Source organism: Podarcis filfolensis, assembly GCF_964270895.1.
Source record: "Podarcis filfolensis genome assembly, chromosome: 10".
Lineage (NCBI taxonomy): Eukaryota > Metazoa > Chordata > Lepidosauria > Squamata > Lacertidae > Podarcis > Podarcis filfolensis.
The window spans coordinates 56,191,140-56,210,647 of NC_139612.1; positions in this window are offsets into that span (position 1 = coordinate 56,191,140).

The following is a 19,508-nucleotide window of genomic DNA, read 5'->3' on the forward strand; positions in this document are numbered from 1 at the left end:
TCTTAACCCTTTTCAAGCTGGATTTGGCATTAATGTATGCTTAAAAGAAAAAAAAATCAAAGAGGAAGTGCCTGATGAAATTGGAGGAAGTTTCTTTTCAGATTTGCAGCGCTGGAAGTAATTTAAAATAAGCAGTGCTATAATTTGCACAAATGTAATCGAGATCTTTACAACGGAGACAATCTTGAAGGGCCACCTTATTCCACATGTGCCTTCCTGCTCAGGTCAACAATGGGGGCCTTGCTCCATTTCCCCAGGCCCTTAGAGGAAGGGATGAGAAATCTTTATTGCCTCACAGGCAACCTTCTGTGGGACATGGTGTGCGAGTGTCCGGCAGAGGAAGAGAATGGGCAGATTTGTGCTCCCATGCCCCCCATCTCCCCCTTTAAAATACACACTTCCTTCTATGGGGGTCAGGACGGAGAATGACGTCTCTTCCTTCCCCTCCATTTTGCCAGTGGTGGCAGCAACAGGGAGGATCTTGGGACTGGAGGTGGCTGTGAGGCAATGGGAGAGTTTGGGGGTGAACTGTGAGGGGTGGGGTTTGGCAGGTAGGGGTTTGGCAAGGAGGTTGGAGGAGCTGTGGGAGGTTGTTGTTGATGATGATAATAATAATAATAATAATCATCATCATCATCATCATCATCATCATCATCACCATAACCCATCTAACATGGTTGCCCCAGCCACTCTCAATTATGAGACTGCAGGAAAACAATAAACATTAAAAACTTCCCTATGCAGGGAAGTTAATATATAAATATGTGTTGCCTGTTGTCTTTGTCCATGGAGTTTTCTTGGCAGGGATACTGGAGTGGCTTGCCGGTTCCTGCTCCAGGTGGATCACGTTTGGTCAAAACTCTCCACTATGACCTGTCCATCTTGGGTGGCCCTGCACGGCATAGCTCATAGCTTCTCTGAGTTATTCAAGCCCCTTCGCCACGGCAAGGCAGTGATCCATGAAGGGGTCTATGAATATATAAAAATATATATATATAAACACTGAATATGTGTTTTTGGGCATATTTTCTCACAAAATTACTGAAGCGTATTCCATCTCAAAAAGATCATACTCAAAATGCATTTTGATCCTTTCTTTCGCACCCCAAAATGCAGAGAAGTGCAAAATCCAAAGGTGACTGGGAGCAGATCAGGCCAACTCGTTGAAATTCAGTACTGCTGAATTCCTAACGCGTTCCTGCTTCACAGTGGTGTAGGCAAGGCCTGCAAGGCAGGGTCTTATCTGCCCCAGCACCAAAACTCTGGAAAAGGCAGGGAAAGATTGACGCGGGTGCCGCTTCCCTCTCAGTCAGTCCCTTTTGGTTGTTTTTTTAAGGCTGTTAGGGAAAGCATAAATCGATACTATGGCGCTGCTAGACATTTTCAAAGTGTTATTCCCCTTTCCCCCTGCGGTTGTTTTATTTTTTGAAGCAGCTGCTGTGTGTGTGAATTAGTTCCCTCAGAACAGTTTCCCTCAGCAACAGTTCACTGGGAGCAATGGCCGTTTGCCTCCTGCCTTCTCTTCTCCTGGAACTGCCTCCTCAGTGGCCATTTCAAATGTTCATTCGAAGGCCAAATGTGTGCATCTTTTGTGATTTTAATAATTGGCACTTGAATCTGCTTGCTTATGTTTTAATATGCTTATTATCCAAGGCATATTGTCAGGCTGGAAGGCGACATATAAATATTTTATGTAAGTACCTGACAGTTCCAGTTTTTCTCAGCTTTTTGTTTCAGTTTGCTTACGTTTCTTTCAGCAGTTTTCATGAAATAAAAATCCTCACAAAAATTATCCAGTGTTTTAATATACTGTATATACATTTTGCCTAATATGCGAAGTAATGATCACTAAGTAATGCATTTCTGTATGTTATTTTCATGAATCTATTTTTATATTGTAGCCTTATGAGGCTTTGCCCTCTGGTGGGAAAAATATTGCGCCCGGGAAAGGGAAGTGGGAGTCAACAGACACTCAAGGAATAGTTTCAGAGAAAAAGCTTTTATTTCTACCATCCATGAACTGGTAGAAGGAGCAAGTGTGATAACTCACAAAAAGCATGCACGGGTTCACAGTCATGTGCACAGAGCATATATACCCCTTCTAGTTCCCTCCCCCTTTCTCCTCCTTCTTCCAGAGTCCTGCCCATGAGTTCCTCTGAGCATGAACAGAAAGCTGTCTTGGGACTATTGGACTCTTGGCACCCTTCCCAGGAAACGGGGAATGAGAAGCCGAGGGGGTGGGTCGAGGAGCCCTGGTGGTTCAGCATGTCCAAGATGTTGCAACTAGAGTGAGATAAGATTCGTTTCTCAGGCCTGCTTAGAACATAGTCTATTCATTAGCTTTTTGAAGCCTTCTTGTACTGATAAAAAGTAACGGTTTGCCCTTCCCACAGCATCTTGTGAGAAAAGCAGAGAAGAGCTGTTCTGGATTTTTAGAAGACAAAAGGAATTTTGGATAGTTTTGAGGCCTGGGGTGATTTCACAGACAGGATTTGGGTATCCTGTCCCTTCAATATGTACTTTCTCCCAACATACGCATTTTTTTTTACTTTTCTTTGTAATTGCAAAATTGAGTGGCATGCAAATCTCAAAAGATAGCTGTATTTTAGTTTTGGGGTAGGTTTGCATTAAAGCATGAAGTGAACTGAATTTCTCCCCCATTCCTAGGTGCAATGATGTCAGGACATTTCACATTTATATTGGGTTCCACAAGGAGAAGAGCAAAAAGAGCGCACCAGTCTCCCTGTCTCTCTTAATGGCTAGTTTGGCCCTTGGCGTACAGAGGAATAAGCATCATCCAAAGGGCTGGGATATCTTTACGTTTACAAGGGTATGTAAATATCTTTACATTTCCAAGACTAAATTGAAAGAGACAGGAGCTGGCCTGCTGCAATCAGCATGCGCCAGTGCAAGTTAAGCTATGAACCACCCAGCTCGAAATGCTGCCAGCCTCGCTACAGATGTCCTCAGTTCCACTTGGAATGCCTTGGCCTCAAATCGCATGTGTGCTTGTTGAGTGTGCGCACAAACACACACACTCAAAAAATAACCTTGTGGGTGGCATAACTGCCGTCTTTTTCTTTTCGTTTACTCCCCTCCCCAACCGAGCATGCTGCTTTTAAGCAATCAGTCCCTTGTAAATTCTGGCTGGATGCTTCCCAGATTAGCTTTGGTTCGCTCACAGAGGATTTTGAAGCAGGCTGGCTGTGCTCCAGGGCTATCATCTTGCCTTTGTTGCTGTCCGTGGGTCTTAGTGGCACATAAAATATGGCTGTGTACACACAGCTGCTGGGAGGAAAACGCAGGGGTTCACATGCAGAAATCATTAAGTGCACTTACTTAGACCTGGTTCTTACAGTACTGTCGCCACATGGAAGGCATTGGAAATGCTCCTTCTTTGGCAGCAGCTCTTTGCAGAAGTCACCATGACGTGAGGGCCAGTTGCAGCGTGTATTGTCACCATCGCATGGAACTTTTATGTACCAGAGCTGCAAATATTCTCGTTGCAGCTGACACACCTTGGTGCTACTGGGAATGTAATGGATTGGGGATGCAGGCGGGTGCAGCTCTGGGACTTTTCAAAGGGGGGAAACAATGATGTGATCTGCCAGAGTGCCGCTGCAATTGTCACTTGAATGAAGTGGTAAGAAGTCTTTCAAGTTTGCGGCAGATTAACATAGATGAATCCAGAAAATGAGGTAAATTATCCAGCAGAGGCTGAATAATGGTTTTTTTTTTTAATGGAGGAATCCTACTTCATGCAGTCAGTTTAAATGATAGCACTTCTTTGCAAAATCGTTTGTGTTTCTGATGAGAAGCAGAAGGTTGCTTTTCAGTTTACAGAAGGCCTTTTAATTATTTACTTAATATCTATATCTATCTATCTATCTATCTATCTATCTATCTATCTATCTATCTATCTATATATCTCACACACTATAAAATCACAAGGTTAGAATACAAACGAAACAGAAGTTTATGCAGTCAATAAAAATCCAGAACCAAAATACTAATGCAAAATATCAAGTGGCAGAATCTAAAAGTCAACAGGCAGGAAATAAATGCCTGAACAAATAAAGATGTGTTAAATCATTGTCTTTTGTTAAAGCTTAGTGGGTTTTTACAAGCTAAAATTATGCAATCAAAAGTGAACACCCCTCAGTTCAATGGAGCTCGCTGTCAGGAAATTATGTATTTGGTTACAGTCATATGTGCCTAACAAATTGGTTATTATGCCGTGTACACTAACCCTTGATTTCCTGACCAGTAACACCTGAGGCAGCTCTGGGAGGGCTCCTGCTTGCATTTGAGTAAGAGATAAAATGAATGCTTTCCTAGCTTCAGGAGCAGCAACTCTGACAATCACTAGCAGAAGTTGTAACACCTGAGCCAGGCGGCAGACTGTTTTATTGTTGTTTCCTGTCTGCACCTGGAACATCCAACTGCTGAGAACTTAGTGGCACATCAAGTCCACTGGGAACTTTTCTGGCAACTCAAGAAAAGTGTGGATGAAGGGAGGTGGCACTAGCCCTTGATTTCCTGACCAGCAACACCTGAGCCATCTTTAGGTACCTCCCTGGAAAGGTTGGTGCCTTCCTCAACAGATAAAAGGCTGCAGAGTGCCCCCTCCAATAGGGGGCCATTTCCTTGAGTCATTCCTAGTGGGAGGGGTGTTGTAGTGTAGAGCTTCTGGGTAAGAGCCAGGGATGGGTGTTGGGTGGGCTCCCCCCATGGGAGAGGAAGGTTGGTTTTATATATATGTCCAAAGCTTTTACCGTTATTTGGTGGGAATCTGGGATGAGGGGTTGGAGTGAAGGAAATGATTGACGTCATCTGTTGTCAACAGAGGGGCAGCTTCCCGCAAAGATTAACGAGATGCTTTTTCTTGAGGACTTTGTAGTATATGATCAAGCTACTAGGAACTGTGTGCGCTTTTGTTTCTAGCCTTCAAGAAGAAATTTCATACACTTTCTTAGCTTTTTATACCATTTGACATAGTAAAACTGTGCAGTTTTTGTTGGATTTTTTATGCATTGCTAGCATGTGATTGTACTTGAAATGCTTCTGATATTTAATATTACTTGATACGTTTCAGAGATTGCTAATTTATATTATAAATATTTAAAATGTTACTCTGCAAGTAAACTGGTCCCAAACCATTAAGGGCTTTATAGAGTAATAGTGACACTTTGAACTTTGCCCAGTAGCAAATGCGCAATCAGTGAAGGGCTCTGAGCAGACAATGAGGTATTGATTTGTATTTTTGCTGTGTTTTGAGCTGCTTTAGGCATATTTATATGGGAAAGCAGCATACCAGGTAAAATAATGCATGATAATAATACTCCTTGGTGTGTATGTGTAATAACAGGTAAGTGCAGCTGTCTATATTTTTGGACTCTCTTTGGGGTGTGTGTGATGTCATAATGAGCTCTTGCACTCCAGATTTTAGGGTGAAGGGTGGGTAATGTAATAATAATACACTACTGGAAGCCACTCCCAGACAGAAGCTCCTCAGATGTGGAATAATTCCCATCAGCTTTCCCACGGTGACCTCCTGCCCGAAGAAGTGGCCTTGAAAGTTGACAACAACAGAGTCATCTTTCTCTTCATACATTATCACATGCAAACCGTAAATGTTACTTCTATGGATAGCATTGAGCGATACCCTTAATAATCAAAGGGAATGTTGGTGACTGCTCCTTCAGGAGCTCTGGCTTGGGGATGGGCAGAAACATCTGCAAATTGGGAGCGTATGAAGATTTTTCACCGTAGGCAGGTATGCTGTCATCAATTAGCTCTGTTCAAGAATCTGCATCTGCCAAGATCTAATCACTTGATTAATTGCATGCTTCTTTTGTTTTTACTTTGATGTTGCTTTAGCATGACTATTATTTTACACCCACTCCCTCTGTGGCACACTGTGTACACACGCAGAGGAAGCCTGGCATAGCTAAAAGGGAAGGTGAGGAGAGCCAGTGAAGCGTGATACCAAAAAGATGAGTAGTGGCTGCTGAAGGGCACCCCTGTCTTCCCCAAACTTTTAAGGCACCAAGCCACTATGGGAACAAGGCGTGCTGGGGTGAGGATGTGTATGTGTGGTAGGAGATGGGTGTATGTGTGCCTCTTATCACATGTCCTGTTCCCCCAAACTATGGTACCTGTTGTCCCAGTGCCAGATTTACCTGCCAATTTATCTGCACCTTTGAGGCTGTATTCTGGCTATGCACAAGCTTTGGGGGGGGGGTCCCGCATACCAGCAGTGGGCGGGGCCAGAGGCAAAAGGTAGGAAAGGCTGCCAGATGCACATTCCCTCCCCACAAAAATTCTGGGAACTGTAGTTTACCTCTTGCAGGGCTACAGTTCCCAGCACCCTTAACAAACCACCATTCCCAGGTTTCCTTGAGGGGCTGAATGTGCTTTAATCTCGTAATCTGGCTCCACATCTGCTCTAACAGGATCTGCTTCTGAGTTTGCAGCCTCGATCTGTGTGGGTGCGCAAGCTGCCTTTCAGAGATGTTTGTTTGCCATTATTTTTGCAAGGAGCCCTCCCGTTCAGCTTCCAAGGAATCCCAGTTTGAAATCTGCTGCTGAACACAATTAAATATATTAACTTGTGGGCCTTGCCTAATATAAGCGGCAGTGCATTGTAAGCACCTATCTCAAAGTACAAATAGAAATATAAGGACACAGAGTACAGTATGTGTCTTGTTATGCCAGACATTGAAGAGAGCATTAGTTCAAAGGGTTGTGTTGAAATGAGAAAAACAAGTGGCATCTGCCCAAGGTCAGAAATGCCTTCCATTCTGTGGCTAATATTTTCCAGACAACCAGAACCTTGCTGAGAGATTTGTCATCAGCTCTTGTCATTCTTTATCATGCAACTGCAGCACAGAGGAGAAATCTCACCAGCTCTGGGGGTCTGGCAATGTATGTTACATGAGGATCACTTCTATTATATTCAGATGTTAGCTATGTTTGTGATGAGAGCCCTCAGAAAATGGGCTTGGCTAGCATTTCCTGGAGATGTTCAGTCAGTCAGCAATTGAGATCATATTTCCAGTTTGGATTTCACTCTCATTCAGGGTCAACTGATCCTATCTTCACTGTACCTAGGTAGATTTTCTTCCCCTATCTGACGCTATAAGGTTTTATTCAGGCTCACATTCCTTTGTACAGTATCAGCTCAGTTTGAGGTTCTTTTAAAACATCCTAGAGACCCCGGGAGACTTTCCAGAAGACACAGTAAGCACAAGTCTATTTATAGATGCTTCTAATAGAACACAGCAACCTTAATAACAAACTGTTAATCAAGTGCTTTTGTGATTCAGTTGAGAGCAGGTTAGCCCTGGGAGTCTGTCTTGTCTGAAGCAGGTTGACATACATACATATCTACATCTATAATTGTAGAGTTGGAAGGGACCCTGAGGATCATCTAGTCCAACCCTCTGCAATGCAGAAATAGGCAGCTGTCCCATATGGAGATCAGATCTGCAACCTTGGCGTTTTCAGCTCCACACGCTAACCAACTCAGCTATCCAGGTGGATGAATAGTTTCCTTAAAACACATTTCAATTCCTAATCATTTTAAATCTTTCTCATCAACCCTACAGTAGGGCACATATCTTTACCCATTCTCAGAGAAGGGCCATAACTCAGTGGTTAGAGCATCTGCTTTGCATGAAGGTTCAATCCTCAATGTCTCCAGGTAGGGCTGGGAAAGGCTCTTTAATAGAAAACCTGCAGAGCAAGTCAGGGTAACAACATAAGAAAAACCTGCTGGATCAGGCCAATTGCCCCATCTAGTCCAGCAACCTGTTCACCCAGTTGCTGACCCGAGGACAAGAATACTCTGCCCACCTTTGGTTTCCAGCAACTGGTATTCAGAAACGTTACTGCCTTTGACCGTGGATGCAGAGCATACCTGTAGTCTGACAAAATCTGGACAGCTCTTGGTTCCTCATCTCTGTCCTATAGCATTTTGTTGGTGACGCTATCTACCAGTGAAGCTTCTCTACCATCCATACACTTCTCACTGTGGTCTTCTCCTTAGTGATTTCCTCACTGATAAGCTTACAGGGCCTCCTCGCAACTGCTTGAAAACTCATTAGGTAGCGGAAAGCCTGGTCAGGTAAGCGAGCCAGGTACCATAATGACTGCACAAAGAGGTTAATAAATGGACAACATGGAATTCATTGCAGGGATGTGCTATGGTAATAGGGCTTAATTACCAAGATGGCAATTACGACGACAACTTACTAAAAAGATCTGGGAAGAATCCCATTTCAGGGCGGCTTTTCCATTACAAATGACATGCCTTGCATATTGTCTGTCTAATTAGCGAAGAGAAATTTGAAGGCACGCAGTCGGAGCCTCTTGGCAGGTTGTTCAGTGGTGAGTGCGCTGCGTGTGTAAATGGGAGCGTTGGCAAGCGGAGGAGGAGGAGGAAGCTGCTTTGGCTTTTCTCTGCGGCTCCACCTGGTTTTCGATTTTACAAATGAGCTGGAAATGAAGTGTTTCTCCCGCCCTCCCACCCGCCGACCTCTGCTGCAGCAGATGCCCTGCTCTGGTGTCTCTGTGCACAGGAGCCCGTCATCAATATTCATAAGCAGGCTGGAGTCGGCAGGCACTACCAGTAAACAGAGGCAGCTGGATGGCTCCAAGTCAAGGCGAGTGTTGGCAGCAGGACCATCTCTTTTGGCACATGGAATTGCCCTTGAGAATGTGGCAGGAAGTCTTCATTTTCACTTGTGTACCTAAAGGCAGCCCTAGGCTAGGCGAAGACACCGGGGTGCTAGCATTTGGGGAGATGGGATTAAGCCATGGGAAGGGAGTGTTGTTCAACCCAAGCACTTCATTCCCATCTGGACAACTTTCTGAGGGCCACATGCCAGTTGTGGGTAGGGCCAGAGACAAAAGTGGGAGGAGCGATGAATGTAAATGTTACCTTTGCACAGTATTCCACACACCACTCTTTGCATCCAGTTAGGCAAGGGGCCTCAGAGATTAAGGACAAATTCCAGTCAGGCCGAAATACTCAAGGAATGTGCAAAGTAAGGCCAGTGAAGGGTGTGGCCTGGAGAGTGTTCCAAGGGCCAGGTAGAGAGGCTTGGAGGGCCACATTTGGCCACTTGGTCTGCGGGTACCCACCAATGAACAAAGGGATGAGTTTACGAGTGTAAGCCTAACCACTACATGCCCGGCTGCCCACATCACTGTCCTTCAGATCCCTCCTTCTTGCCTCACCCAGGCCACTACCCTAGACTTCCCGACTGTTGTCAGTCTGTGTCTCCATCTTCTGGTTCCCTCCTCACCTCACCTGGGTCCGAATCTCCATGCTCTTGATTCATCCTCCTCTCCTCTTCTCTGCTCTCCTGGGTCAGCTGCCCGATCACCAGTTCATCAGCTTGTCACACTGTAGTTCACAGTGGCACCTGTCTGTGGCCAAAGGAACTGCAGTGTGACAACATCCTTACAATTTTATATATTAGAGACAGATATAGTTTGCGGAGGATAAAACTACAGTAGCAGAGCCAGTAACAAATATTTCCATTTCATTCCATGAATTGTACATTACATTGAGGAGGTGAGGAAAGTAATTAACCTGTGTAACTAATTTACACAAGGCTGATGGGAGAGAAAAGGAGTGTCACTCTTTAAAAACAAACAAACCATAAAATATTATTGCTTGAAGTGCATCCGTCAAGTGCATTTAGTCCCAATATTAACAGCATACCTGATGTCTCTGCTTTCAGCAAGAATGTTTTATTAGTCGCTTAAAATGCTATATTAATGAATGCAAATGGGGGTTCCAGTTAATTTTTGTGTGCCTGACCTAATTCATACCCTGCTTTTTGTTGCCTGCAGCTTAAGTTCTCTCTTTGCCCCCCTTGGTAGATGTTTTTTGTGTTGCTAAAAATATTGTTTATAACCAATGGCAGTCAAGGGGGTGAATGGCAGCTGTGTGAGAGTGAGTCTTTTTTTTACAGAGACTGCATTTAAACTCAAAGCAGAAGGAGTCCAGTTACGCTTTTAATAGCACTTGTAAATAAGAAACCCAGCACCGAATAACCTGGAGTCATTAAAGGTGGGCCTGTTGTACACATGGTTACACTTTTCCCTCCTTTGCTTTCTACCACTGCAGCTCTGTAAAGTCTGTTCTTCATTTGGAGTGCTCACAGACCAATGTTTCCTAATTGTCGGTGTTTATACAATATTTTAAAAGATTTGCCTTGAGAGAGTCTTTAAACCTCTTTTGTTGACCACCAGCATTACGCGTTCCATTTTTAAGTTTGGAATAGATTAGTTGATTTGCAAGACGATAATCAGGCATCCAAACAACATGACCAGTCCGACAAAGTTGATGTTGAAGAATCATTGCTTCGACACTGGTGATCTTTGCTTCTTCCAGTATATCTGTCTTAGTTCATCTGTCTTCTCAAATGATATGTAAAAATTTTCAGAGACACCGTTGATGGAATCTTTTGAGGAGTTGGAGATGGTCCATGTTTCACAAGCATACATTAATGTTGGTAGTACAATAGCTTTGTAAACAAGCATTTTGCTTTCCCTGCAGATGTCCCAATCCTCAGACACCCTGCACTTCAATCCAGAGAAAGCTGCACTCGCAGAGCTCAGACGATGCTGGAATTCGGCATCAATGTCAGCCCTTGTGGAAAGATAACTGCCCAGGTAGGAGAAGTGATCGACAAAAACTTGAATATAAGTTCCTCCTGTATATGTGAATTCTCCAACACGTGTAGATGAGGTCACAGAGTAGCATCAGGTCCAGTGATGGTTGGTGCCCATAGGACAGAAGGCCACCAGTAGGTGGCTCCACTGTCAGTGACAAGCACAGCCAACTAACTACCGGTAGACTCGTCCCGGCTAAGTTGTACAAGGGCAAAACTGAGACTTGGAGGAGGAAGCAGGCAGCCAGGATCACCCCTGGAATAGTAAATAAGAAGAAGAGTCAATATGTAATTTGGTGGAGTAGTGCTACATTTTCCCGAATGGGCCAGCCTTCCCAACCAGGTCAGACCAGCTCTTATTATTTTTCTGAAGCAAAGGCTCTAGTAGCTATTGTTATTAATTCAGGATCAGTTCCTTCTTATAAACCCCAATTCCAAAGGATTAATGGAAGTGAGAAGATCACTTCCCCATTCCTTGGAAGTCTTAGAATAGACTGTTGACTTTAGGCTTAATGGTATTTGAGCAGCACTTCACACATTACGTGTGGCAACTGAGTACATAGCAGTGAAGAGGCCAGGATCTTCTGCCTGGACTATATTTACCTACAGGAGTCATGTGAATGGCGTATTGTGCTGCACTATTCAGTCTGGGCCTAACCACTTCATGTCTCCAGGTCAAGGATGTTGCCCTTGAGCAAGCAGATTTGAAGCATTCCCCTCTTCACCAATAAGCACTCATAATGGCTTTCCTCTGTTTTATTATTAGCAAAACGTAACACACCAAGCAAAAGAGGCACAGTTTTCTACAGTCAGCTGTATAGCTTTTAGTATTAAGCAGGACTCTGCAGTTTTGCAAGAGTAATAAGGAGGGCCCTAATGATACACTTTAAATGCGAGTGCGTGGTGGGAATGAAATGTACTGTGAAAAGCAGACCCAAAGCGATCATTAATCTTTCAGTAAATAGCCAGATAGGTACATAGATCACATGCATACAATTGAGTATACAATTCTTCTTTATTAACCGCGGGTCGACACGTGCAATTTTGTGCTCTCTCAGTGCATTTGAGTTGTCCGATGATGGTGAGCTATGCAGAATGAATGTTGCGCTCCTTCCTCTGCAGTCACATTGCTGATAACCTTAAACCTTACAACGCACAGGCAAATGCAAGCTCTGCATGGTGCTATTAGTCACTGATTTCACATGTGCTTACTGAGACTGAAGTCTTACGCACAATTACTAGGGGATAAGTCCCATTGGACTCAGTGAAACAGCGCCCAGCTACATATTACACTTTAATGATTATGTTTGCTTCCAGCTGTGGCAGAGCAAACTTAGCTAATTCTTCTCAAACCGTGCCATGCTTGCTAATTTTCTATATCATGAAAGTGCCACCTTCCAGTAACTCATTTTGACTCACCAGTTTTGTGACCAGTGGAAGTGTTGGAAGTGAAACAGCAATGATTATACAGAGTGTAACTTAAAGGTTAATTTTGTAAATCAGCTAGCCAAGGGGGTGGTGGTAGTGAAAGTGTCACTTAGCGACCAGGCAGAGTGGCATAATCTTCACTGAGGGTAGCCTGTGCTCAGATTGGCTGTGTAGTTCTGAGGGCATTTTCGTCTGTATGTTTGGTTGAAATCTCCCTGTTGTGTACAAAGCTTGAACTATGAAAGACAAAGCCTCTCTGTTTATATCTCCTGAAATGATATACTGTTTTTGTTCAATTTGCTTAGTGAAGTATTTCCAGGATTTTTCTTTCTGGACTCTTGCTTGCATTATTTAAGTTAATTTGATAAGAGGAAGAACTGCTTTGTCTGCTTGGCAGTTCTACAAACGGCCGCTTAGATCCAGTACAACACTTTGTAAAGGGCAGCACTTTTTTCTGCAGCAGGTGATGGGTGAGGCTTTCCCTCTTCTCCATACCACCATAATTCACCTGCTTCTCTTGTTCAAATACAGCCAGAGGGCAAAGTACCATACCAGGAAATTCAGATTTTGCAGTTAACACTCTTGCACAACAAACCCAAAGCTGACTTTTGCAGAAAGGGAAGTGATGGGGAAATGCGCTAGAAAATGTGGCGTAATGCTTGATGCAACATTACATAACCGCCCCACAAACAAATCAGAATGAATGTTTAATAAATAGCAAACACTGACTAACCTCTTCACAAACTTTGAGTGAGCAAATCAGGATGAATGTGCAATAAACTGGTCATTCAGAAACAACCCATGGAAGAGCCAGAAGTGTCCTGTCCCCCCATTGCCCTGGTTACATTTACAAGAGTTTTATGATCATACCTTTTCCTTCTTACATAATGGAGACCCACCAATAGTGGAGGAAACAAATGTTTGCATCAATGGTTAAATCCCTCTTAACCAAAGTGCCCCAGGCTGCCAATTGCCAGCTTTGTTTCTAGGTTCAGTTTTAGTGTGGTGGTCTCCCCAAGGCATCACTGCTTGTATCAATTTTACCTGGAAAGTCAGAGGGGAGGAAATAATTATTTTATTGTATATTTTGCTCACAGCAGAGCACAGTGGGTAAACTTAATGTCGCACCACTGTACTTGGACCGCAACAGACAGCCCCATTGATTTTTGATAGGACTACTCTGGAGAAAATGGATTGCGAATTGGCTTCCTAATGTGACAATCATAGTTGAAAGCAAAACCGTAATAGCAAGGTTTGAATTGTTCTCTTCAAACGAGCCCTTGGAGAACATATCAGAGATGAAAAACAGAGGTAAAACAGCATCCAGCTGGGAACAGCTCAAGCCAACTCTCAAACAATGGAGGGGAACTGGCTAAGCCTTTGCCTGGAGATGCTGTTCCTCCATTGGTCCACTACAGCCCATACTGTGTTGCTTCCCTCTTGTTTTCAAGCCACATGTGGGAGAGGATCAGCTTAAGGGAGCAGCTAAGTGCAGGAAAGGGGGGAGGCATTAAATTCTGTTTGCAATTAAATTCTTAATTCACACCTTCCAAAACAATATGCCAACTGAAACAGAGTATGCAGGAACTTTCATAATTAAAACGTATGTGCCATATTTTCTGTATGTTAAACGCAACACAGGTGGCAGAACCGATGGTAGCTTGCTGTGGCTTGTCTGCAAAACATTTTGAGGATAAAAGCGCTTGCATCCATTGGAATCTCGACTCTGCTGTTATTCCAGATGAATCTCAAGGGGTGTCCAGAGCACTGTCTAGTCCCACTGTGTTGGATTTCAGTTGGCAAGGCTCGAGGATGCAGACAAGGTTCTTGGATCAGTCAGGGCAATTACATGCGCTCTGGACTGCTGCTCTTCTTGGCTGATAAAAAGTAGCAGGGAAGGGAGAACTGGCTGGGACACAGAGGCAATTAATGTCTCCTTGCAAAAAGGAGTCGTCCCTGCCTGCTTGAAGGAGGATGTGGCAAAGCCACTCCTCAATAAACCCTCTCTGGGTTAAGTATTTACTGGCCAGAATAAGGAGAAGAAGCTAGAGGGTGGTTGCATTAATAAAAGCTCTGTTTTGAGAAGGACAAAGATGAACCTTGGTGGTAGAGTATCTGCTTTCCATGGACAAGGTCCCATGTTCAGTCCCTAGCATCTCTAGGTAGGGCTGGGAGAGAACTTTGCCTGAAGTCCTGCCAGTTACTGTAGACAGTGCTGGGCTGGGAGGACCCAGTGGTCTGATTCAATATAAAGCAGCTTCCTATGTTCCTGTGATGGGGACCACTTTGTGCTAACTCCAGTACAGGAATTGCCATCCCTAGAGAAGTGGGATTAGCTTGTTGGGCCCCTGGCAGCTGTCCAAGGATGCAGCGTCTTAACACCCAGCCTAACTGTGGCTTTAACAGCAGCTCTGCCTGCAGAAATTAGCTGTCAATGCTTCCCACAGGATAGACGATAACATAACTACCTGCTTACATCTGCAGATTTAATGCTGTTAAGGGCACAGTAGTGGCGATGGTGCCCTTAACAGCACTTAGGTGTGAAGATGTAAGCAGGTGGTTATTTAGGGAACCCGACAGAAGCTTAGGTAAATCTAGAAAACAATATAGAACTTTCTTACTTGCACAGCTTCTTAGATGGAAAGATTCATCTTGCATTCCAAAACTGTGCCAGCCATACTGTGCAAGGTGGTTTTTAACATTTTTGCTCCTGTTGCTGTTAATAAATGATATTGTATTAAAATGTATTAATGTAGGGGGAGGTGTGAATAACCTTTTTATACAGTTCTGGATACATTTGGTGCTAATTAGACCAGTTAAGGTACAATTTATAGCCAGAGTCTGTTTTTCTTCCTTTCTTCCCCATTGTAATTCAAGCGGTTTTAGAATAATAATAATATTTATTATTATTATTTATTTGCCGCCCATCAGACTGGGCAGCTTCCAACCAAATATAAAAACACAGTAAAACATTATACATTAAAAACTTCTCTATACATGGCTGCTTTCAGATGTCTTCTAAAAATCATATAAAGTGGTACCTTGGGTTAAGTACTTGATTCGTTCCGGAGGTCCGTTCTTAACCTGTAACTGTTCTTAACCTGAAGCACCACTTTCGCTAATGGGGCCTCCTGCTGCCACTGTGCCGCCGGAGCACGATTTCTGTTCTCATCCTGAAGCAAAGTTCTTAACCCGAGGTACTATTTCTGGGTTAGCAGAGTCTGTAACCTGAAGCGTATGTAACCTGAAGCGTATGTAACCCGAGGTACAACTGTAGTTGTTTATCTGTTTGATATCTAATGGGAGGGCATTCTACAGGGCAGGTGCCACTACCAAGAAGGCCCTCTCCCTGGTTCCCTCTAGCTTCACTTCTCACAGTGAGGGAACTGCCAGAAGGGCCTCGGAGCTGGACTTATATGTCAGGGCTGGATGATGGAGGTGGACAGGCTCCTTCAGGTTTACAGGGTTGAGGCTTTGAATTGTGCTTGGAAATGTACCGGGGGCCAATGTAGATCCTTTAGGATCCTTTAGTGTTATATGGTCCCAGTGGTTGCTCCCAGTCACCAGTCTAGCTGCTGCATTCTGGATTAGTTGTAGTTTCCAAGTCACTTTCAAAGGTAGTCCCACGTAGAGTACACTGCAGCAATCCTAGGATACAGTTGAGTCTCTTTAGCATTTTAAGCCAGTTCTACACATTTCATGAAATGACACTGAGAAATGGATGACCAGTGTCAAAGTCTGAATCCTATGCAAAAGCACGTGGCAGTTCAAGTGAGGTTTCTGGACTACCAAAGAAAGTGAAGAGAAATGAAGCATCATTTTAATCCTGACTCCATTTTAGATAGGAGTAGACCAATCAGTCAATCATGTTCTTCTGATGGACAGAACTACCAAATTATGGGCTGTGCTGAAATGCTGAACAAATGGCAGTTCAGAGAGATGGTTGTCATGAATCTTTTGTTGTTGTTGTTTCTCTGCAGGCAACAATTTCAAATGAGTTAATGTGTGTTCATCTCAGTTTTTAAGGCCTTGCCAGGCCAGACATGCGTATCTCTGTGTGCTGATCTCTGCATTGAACCCTGTCCTAGGGCTCAACAGCCTTGCCTCCTAAACCACTAGTTTTCTCCAACTGGCATTTATGTACAAGAAATATTAGCATGGTTTGGGAAGTGGGTGGCCTAAGAATTAAAATGTAACGGGGGTGGGCAAATGCTCCTGTGATACTATCAGTTTCCAGTGATAAATTACTCTTCTTTGCCGTTAAAGGATTTTTTTCAGTAAAATCTGTACATTGGAGGGGGAAGGTGGGCGTTAGCAAAAAGAGGAGGATGACAGTTTTTTAAATAATAAATAATAAATTCCTTGTGTCTCTTGCTGCTTGGTGGAGAAAGTCAGAGCAGCATCTTTTAGCCCAGTTGTTCCTATAAAGCCAGTGTGGTATAGTGGTTAGAGTATCGGACTAGGACCTGGGAGACAAGGGTTCAAATCCCTGCTTGGCCATGAAGCTCATTGGGCGGCCTTGGGCTAGTCACTGCCTCTCAGCCTAACCTACCTTATTGTTGTGGGGATTAAATGAGGAGGGGAAAGCCATGTATGCCACCTTGATCCCTTTTGGGGGGGAAAGGTAGGGATATAAATGCAATCAATCAATAGTTCAGTCCAGCCCTTACACTTTCTCTTTTAAGCATGTTTTATTATTTATTTGGAATGCTTCAACAAAAAGCAATATCAGAGCAGTTTTTTTTTTAAATAGCATAGGATAACAAGACATTTTGAAGGTTGCAGTCCTGTACAGAGTTACCTGGGGGATCAGTGGAGCTTACATCTGAGGAGACCAGTGTAGGATTGCACTATTAACCTCTTCACTCTAACATTTCAGCCTGGTTTCAACTTCCATTTTCTACGTGTCTTCTGGGCCTTATCAAGGAATGGAGAAAAAAAATTGATTCCGTTCACAGTAAAGGCAAACCCCTCCCTAACCCATGGTTTCTGAAACAATGTGCAAAAGGATACACAGCCATCCTTTTAAATTCACACTTCTTGAATATTACAATACAGTTCTCCAGTCACGTAACATGTACATGTATATACTGAAACAAAATGTGCATGAAAATGAGTATATTAATGTAGATAGCATACAAAGATAAATTATATATGGGGGAATTACTTTGAATAGATGGGTATATTGTGGGGGGGGGGGAAATGCATACAAATGTGGGAGAAATTTGCACTAAAGTGCTGATGAAGTTTCATGAGGACTTTAAAAAAAAGTGAACTGATGTGGAAATGTGGAGAATTGAATTTAAGATGGGGAAAAAGAGAGAAACAGACAGAAACCAAAGTGGGCAGATTTGCCCATCACCAGCCTCTGCTTTATGCTGGGTCAGACAATTGATCCACTTAGTTCAGTTATTGTCTACATTGACTGGCAGTAGCTCTGCTAGTCACACTCGCTTTACGGGTTGCGTTTCCTTTGAAGGAGAGGGAACTGGAGACTTAAGATTAGCAGCTGTCAGCCTGGAGATTGTACTTCAGATGGTGAGCTTTCACACCAATCCCCCGTCACTTCCTTTAGTGGCAGTTTGATCTTCAGCAATTAGCAGATGTCGCTCATAGGAAAGATCCTAGTTCTGTCTAACTAGGGTGGAGATGCAAAGAACAATGCTTGATCTTTGTCATCAGCAGGAGACACACACAAAGATGTCTCCTCTCCTAAGGTAAAGGAGGAGTGGGGTCAGCAGCCCTGAGAGTATCAGGGAAAGTCAGCACAGGTTAAAGGACAGTCTAGGAAGTTTGGGGGTTCCTCTCTTTTTCTACCCTTTCCCATGCAAAGCCACAAGTCTTGCTGAGATGCATTCTAACACTCCCAACAATCTGGACCCAATCCAGCCACTGCTAAGGACTTTTAAGGCATAGGATTGCACTGTAACTTCCCCTTGATTTCAGTAGGAGCGTTAGCATCAACTTAAAAAAATTGCATCTTGCATTTTTTTAAATTAAAAAAATGGCTGAGTAAGAAGAGCGTACTGGGCATATCTGAAAAACTGGGGAGCATTTATATGCCTTTAAATCACCCAGTGTTTCAGGAGACAAAGCAGAAATGACTTTTGCAGCATAGTCTTTCCCCATCACTGTAATTCACCTCTCTCCTGAACCTGCCGTAAACTGTTGTGTTTTGGGTGTGCCATACAGCAAAAGGGAGGTGGAGAGGCAACACGACTGTGGTGGGAATGGGCTGCCTTATCTCATTTTGCATTGGAAGATTTACATTATTCCACATAAAGAGGCTCTGTGCAATTAGAGGGTAGCAGGTCTGGGTCACCGGCCACATCCAGCACCTGGCACCACCCTTCAACCTCCACCCATTGAGAGAATGCCTGACCGCAACTCATGGCCACACTCACAGACCATTAATTCAGGAGCCCTGTGCAACTGGAGCTCTTGACCTCAGTGGGAACCCAAAGAGCAAGGAAGCCAAAGTCTCAGCACCTTGGATAGCTCCATGTGCGCAACTTGCTCCAGAGAAAGATGGAAGTTGACAAGGCACCACCACCCCTGCCTGAGGTGTGTGGCTTCTTAAAGTCTGGTTTGAAGCTGAGCGTTTCTCCTCTTCCCCATGGCTTCTGCCCATGCACTGTTGGACTGGCATTGTGGAATAGGAGGGGGTTGACTCTTTGATTAACTGAGCTCAGCTGGGGGGCGGGCGGTGATAGCTCTGTGAAGATCAGGGCTTAGGCCACATGTTAAGAAAATAAGAGCAGCTGTGCTGGATCAAGCCAAAGACCCACCTTGCCTTCCCAGTGGCCAAACATATGCTGTTGGGAAAGCCTGAAAGTATGGCATGAGAACATCAGCACTCACCCCAGCAGCTGGTATTGAGTCTGGCATTTGAGGTAGTACACAGCCATCATGGAAGCAAGAACCTAAGATTCATAGTCGTCCACTTAAATTCAGTATCAGGAACCTGGTTCTGTTCTCCAGCTGGTGGTGAATCAGCCCTTGACTGATCCTCCTCTGTCTCTGAGCCTTGGATATCATTCAAAGCCATCACACCTCCACAAGGATAACTAAATCCCCCTTTCAGATCTTATCGCAACATGCTGAGGCTGCAGGTGATGCCAGGTGGGGGCCTTCCCCAAGCCTTTAAACATATATACGGATCACTTTTGTGCAGAATGCATTTTGAACGCATGGAGAGGGTTAAGGTCTATATGCATCTCTCCAGCACTGAAATGGGCAGCTTCAGCCAGTGTTCCCATGTATGAGTGGTGGGAAATGTTTTCCAGTCCAAGGACTCCATTTCCTTCCATGAAACTTTCTGGGGGCCACTTGCCAGTGGTGAGCAGGACCAGAGGCAGTGCAATGAAAGTGAGGTGCAGTAGGCTGGTTTCT